Source organism: Crocodylus porosus, unplaced genomic scaffold (genome assembly GCF_001723895.1).
Source record: "Crocodylus porosus isolate Cpor-Errol unplaced genomic scaffold, CroPor_comp1, whole genome shotgun sequence".
Classification (NCBI taxonomy): domain Eukaryota; kingdom Metazoa; phylum Chordata; order Crocodylia; family Crocodylidae; genus Crocodylus; species Crocodylus porosus.
The window spans coordinates 10,610,238-10,615,766 of record NW_017728925.1 but is presented as its reverse complement, the minus strand read 5'-3'; the positions used below and the strand labels follow the sequence as shown (position 1 = coordinate 10,615,766).

General features: G+C 58.6%; 1 long non-coding RNA gene across 1 annotated transcript; it reads right to left on the bottom strand.

The window, feature by feature from the left end:
* Positions 1-3,155: 3,155 nt before the first annotated feature.
* LOC109313924 lies at positions 3,156-4,040 on the bottom strand. The gene is made up of 2 exons (XR_002102182.1): positions 3,741-4,040; positions 3,156-3,304 (listed from the first exon to the last, which is right to left on the bottom strand). It is a non-coding gene; the product is annotated as an uncharacterized LOC109313924 (long non-coding RNA).
* Positions 4,041-5,529: the final 1,489 nt, after the last annotated feature.

Below are 5,529 nucleotides of genomic sequence, written 5' to 3'. Positions count from 1 at the left end.
CCCGCTGCCGGGAGTAACTTTCCGGCAGAGCCTCCTGATCCGCGGCGGGGGCCCCCCTCCCGGGCCCGCCATCGCGGGGATGCTCCGCATTTGCCTCCGTGAAAGGGCCCGGGTAGCGCGGGCAAGGCAGCTGCCGGAGCTCCTCCTAGCGTCCGCCCGGCCCGCTGCGCCGCCACCTCCGCCCGCCCGGGATCGCCCGGCTTGGGACGGGGCTCAGCTCGGGCGTCTTAGTCACCAGCCAAGAGAAGGGGGCACATCTCCAGGCCCGAGCCCGGCAGCTCCCGAGGGGCTGCTGAGCTGGCACGAGCGGTGCGGGGCCGGGAGGGGGCTCTGCTCGTGCAGCTGCAGTGCCGGTGGGTGAGGATGAACCCGGGCTGGAGCTCCCCCGGGGCCAGCAAGGTGCCACGGGCTGGGAGGCACCTGCGGGGCACCGTGCCCAGCCGGCCTGGCCATGCCAGCCTCCGAGGACAGAGCTGCCACGGCCTCCCCAGGCTACTTGTCCCACCCTAGCAAGGAACCGGGAATTTCCAGCCCACACGGGAGTGCTGGGCTTTGGCAGCTCTGAACAGGCGCAGTTTTCCAACGGGGCCAAAGTCAGGTCTGAAGTCAGGGGGCCGTGCACCATAACCAGCCAGTCCTGGCTGCGGGGCAGAGCCCTGGAGCCAAGCCATGCCCCCTGCACGCGCCAGGCCTCCTGGAGTGCCCGTGGTGGCAGCCAAAGGCTCTTTCTCCTGCAAGGATGACAGTTCATGCTTCTCCGTCTGCTCAAGTTGACTGAGGCCTTGGGGATGGGCACAACTGGTACCCAGGGCTCTGGCTGCTGGGCAGGAGCATAGGCACATCTGGAGAGTTAGCCTTTTACCCCAAAGCAAAGGCTTCTCCTGGCCAAAGATCTCCACAAGTCATCTCACTGGTCACCCCCTGAGGACGTGTCCTCCACCCTTGTAAGGGGGGTGGGGGGAGGGACGCTGGTCTGTGGTGTGTGTCCGAAGCCCTGGGGACGGTCCCAAGGCAGAGCTTCCTAAACCAGGGAGTTTTGACTCCCTAGCCCCTGTTAAGCAGGTCAGGTGAATGCTTCCTCCTAGGATCCCACATTACCCAAAGCAACAACCACCCAAGCCAGCCAGCCTTCATGTCACTACGGCCACCCTGTCACCTCTCCAGCCACCCGAGAGAGACTGCAGAGACATCCGCTTTCTCTCTGTCTTCCTTTTCCTCCATTTCCACTTCCCTTTCCCCACTCCTGCTTTCACAGCCCTTCCTCTCGCGCACCCGGCCCACATGCCCCAGGCGAGGCTGCTGGAAACCGAACACCTGCATTCACAGGGAAGCACAGCAAGCTAGAGGTGCCCGAGCCACTTCTCTTCAGAGACCCAGGCCTTGAGCACAGTGCCAGGCTGCCCCCCACCGCATCGCTCCTGGGTCGACACACCCCGCGTGGGAGCTGGGGGCACGGCTTCTTTCTGCTGCCACCGTGCGGATGTACCCTCAGTGACCAGCGGATGACACTCCCCTTCCAGGCTTGCAGACATACTCATGACAGGCCCTCAGACAAGTGGGGTGGGCTCCCAGAGGCTCCCTCCACTTGCTCATTATTTTTTTATTGCCAAAGAAGAAGCTGATGCCGGTCAGCAACCAGGCACTCAGGGCCATGGGCTGGACCTGTCCACGCTGGCAGTGGACCGCACAGCACCGCACCCAAGCTGAGATGCTGGGCAGCTGAGACCTTGAGCTTTTGAACACTTGGTTATGAGCCTCCAGGCTCAGCCATCGCTGCAAGGAGCAGCTGGGAAGCCCCCAGAGAGGGGAGGACTCCACGGGTCAGGGAAATCCTTCCAACCCACTAGTGGGGCTGCTGGCAGTCTTTGAATAAGACCAGTCCAGAATGCCACTGCCTGGTGGCTGCTGCCTCCAGGCCTTGCCCAGCTGTGATAGAAATGGTCACTGAGCAAGAATGAAAGATGTGCTGGGCAGGACCCGTCTCAGCTGCTCTTACACCCAGAGCTCCAGCCCCTTTGCTCTTCCAGATGCCCGTGGCTCTGGGCAGGGAGGGGCACCCGTCCTGCCGGCTGCTCTCCTCCCCGGGAGCAGCAGGTTCTACTCGGGTGTCTCTGAGCCTCGCCGCGAGCGCCCTCAGCATCAGCGCCTCGTCTTCCCACCAGACTTTGCAGACAAATGTTCTCCGCTTCAGTGGGAGCCTGGGGCTGCGGCTCCTCGGCCTCGGTGGATGCTGTTGGACTTTAGGGACGTTACAAGCTACTCGGGGTGGGGGTTCTTCCTCACCGAACCGTCCACTCCACCCTCCGGGTGCACCAGGGAAGCAGCAGTGTTGTTCCACTTGGGGAGGAACTGCATCCCTCTTCAGAGCCTCCCATCCCAGGGGCCCCAAGTCCTTTAGAGACACAGCAGCCCTGCTGCTTGCAGTAGGAAATGTTTAGTTCCTCTAGTCCACAATGGCCACACAACTGGGCAGCAGCAACAGGCGCCAAACCCTGATCTCACTCCCTGTCCTCCAAGCTCAAGACCATGCGCGTTCCCATACACCAAACCTCGCGGTGACAGGACACAAGGCCCCACGACCCCCCGGCTCACTCATATGGGCCTCATTCTGCCTTTTGCACCCCCTCCCCGCAACCACACTCCCCAGGCCCCCATATTTACACTCCTCTGCACCTCTGGTGCTGCTGCTGCACTGGGACAGGGGCCGTCAGCCCCAGAGCCTGCATCGGGACCATGCCAGCTCCCCTCATCAGGGCCCTCAGTACAAACAGACGGCCTGCACAACCGGTTCCTCTGGCTTTCTGGGCCGGAGCTCCAAGGAGAGGAGAAGCTGATGGAGACGGGTGAGTGCCGTGTCCCTGGGCTCCAGCCCTACCCACCCCGTTGCCAAAAGCACCTTCTCTCCTACAGGCAAATGACACCTTTCCACTTTTCAGCAGGGGGGTGGAAAGGTGGGGAGGAAGAAGGGGGCTGAAAGTTTCTTTGGCTTGCCAGAGATTGCAGGTGATTGCACCAGATAAAGGTTTTTCTCCCCTAAACATAATCAACTTTGGTGGGGGGAAGAAGACCTTGTGCGTAGCACAAAGGAGCCCCAGCTCCCCGGGGAGATGAGGAGCTCCCTCGGTCCAGGTGGAGCAGCAGAGATCCTGACTTCCTCAGCACTGACTTTATGTATTTATTTCCAGCCCCGCTACATGACATTTCTCTTCTTGAGGCAGCGGCAGCGGCAGCAACCCCATCACACAGCCTCTCTCCTGAAAGCAGAGCCTGGAAACTGGAGCCTCATCTGCATATTCATAAGCACCTGATAAATTAATCATGATGTCAGTAGCATTCATGCTGGAAGGGAGGTGACAGTGTAAGGTTGCTCTCCCCCAACTCACGCTCTCTCTCACACACACACCCTGTCTCTCTCTTCCCCCAGATAAAAAACATGTGTGTCCCTTCATTAATAAGCCTTGAGCCCACAGGCTCTTCAAGACTGTCCTCCTCATAGGACAGAGCGTAGCTGCCTTCCCCGTGCTACCGCCTCCTGGCTCCATTAGAGAGAGGCTGTGAAAAAGGCTGAAACAGATGGGCTGGAGTGAAGTGAAGGACCCAGGGTCCAGTTGAGCTCATCTGCTACTAAAGGAAACCCATACCTCAAACAACCCTGACCGAGAGCCATTAGCACACCCGCAGGCCTCTCCTTTGCCGGGGATGGAAGGGGGGAGCGTGCTTCATCTCAGTCAAAAACCCACCTTTGTCCCGCAGTGCCCTGGTGGGCTCTCTCCTGTTTCCATGACCGTAAGCTGCCCCACCATCGCCCGGTGGAGCAGAGACTATGGGCAGTGCTAGATGCAGACAAAACCTTCTTCCCTCCACTGCGCGGCTCCTTTTTCTCTGCTTAGCTTCCCTCTTTCGGGTTCTGGCTCCCCTTTGACCACTCGAGAGATGGGGCCGCCAGCAAAGGGCCCTGGAGGTGTATGTGAGCAACACCAGCCTGCCCACAAGGCAGAGGAGGGAGGCAGCAAAGGGAAATCCAGGAGGATCACACGCATTCCCCCAGGGCTTAAGCCTGCTGCTGTGAGACCTGCTGATGTGGCATTCTTCTCCGGAGGAAGAGCACATGGACCTTGGCAGGAGCGGGGGTCCTACCAGTTTAGGCTTGGAGCAGAACTGGAAAGCTCATTAGAGGGAATGCTGGGGGAAAGCAAGAGGAGCGGAAAAGGAGGCAGTTTTCCATGCTGCAAAAGGAGCAACAGCTGCTCCACACCAGAGCAGACCAACAGCCCTGGCCTAAGAGCAGCAGAGAGGGATGGCTTGGGTACAAACATCTCTTTCCCTGGAGCTGCTTCTGTCTGTCCTTGGGAAACAGCAAGAAGCAAACAGCCCCTAGAACAGAGCTTGCAATTGTGAAGCAGCAGCAGGCATCCCCCTCTCTGTTCAGATGCTCTCTACCGGTCACATCAAACGCACAAGTCTCTTTTGAGCCTCTTTAATGTCTCCATTTGGTTTCTGGTAAGAGTTACCTTGCTCTGCCAGGGAGCAGAGAGGGAGCTCCTCCTATAACCAAGGGGAGGGAGAGCCCTGGCACTACCAGCTGGCCCCTTTAAGAGGCAGGTGTAGCCCTTTCCAAGGCTGCACCCCCCAAGGCAGGTGCTTTTCAAGCTGTGGGGCTCCACATCTTTTTTTTTTCACCTGCCACACTTCTGTATTGGCTGGAAATAAACCCAGCCAATGCTCAGAGCCCAGCTGCTCCAGGTCTGGCCCCTGGGATGCCTAGTGTCCTGAACTGCTCCCAACCCTTGTCAGGGGTTGCAGGCATCGTACCTCCTCTGAGGATAAAGCTGCCCTTACATCACCTATATCACAGTAGGACCAGGAGAACCCAGCAGAGTTCAGGGTCTCATTGTGCTGGGTGCTGCATATACACACTGCAAGGGACTGTCCCGAAGCATTTCCTGTCAATGCAGATAAGACACCAGCACACGGGTTTTAGCAAGCCCTTTGTACAGCTGGGGAGCTGGCATGCAGGAAACCTAAAGCCACACAGCAATTCTGTAGCTGAGTTGAAAACTGAACTCAAATCTCAAGAGGCCAAAGCAGAGCATTGACCAAGGCCAACCTTCCTCATCAAGGAGCCGACTCTGAGCAGCCCCAGGCAGGTAGACAGAGCTGGGATCTCTTAGCGTAAAAACACAACAGGCAAAGCTCAAGGGAGCATCTGACTTTCCCCTCTTGATTTAAGCATCTTTGATCTACTGATGATGACTGAGGGGGCTCTGCTAGCCGGAGGGCAGGGCTCACTGTGTCCTCCCATTTTCCCCAGAATCAATAAGGCTTCCACCCCTCGAGGCTTACAGCGTTCCCTGGAATTTGGGACCCAAGCGGCTATGGCCTTCGAAAGGAGCGTTACATCCAGAGATGGAGGCACCAAGTGCAACGTGGATCAAGTAGTCGTATGGTGGCAGCACCCACAACCCACAGTCGCAGACCAGGCCCCCAGGAAACTAAGTGCTGTATGAGCATAACGCACAAAGAGCCCTG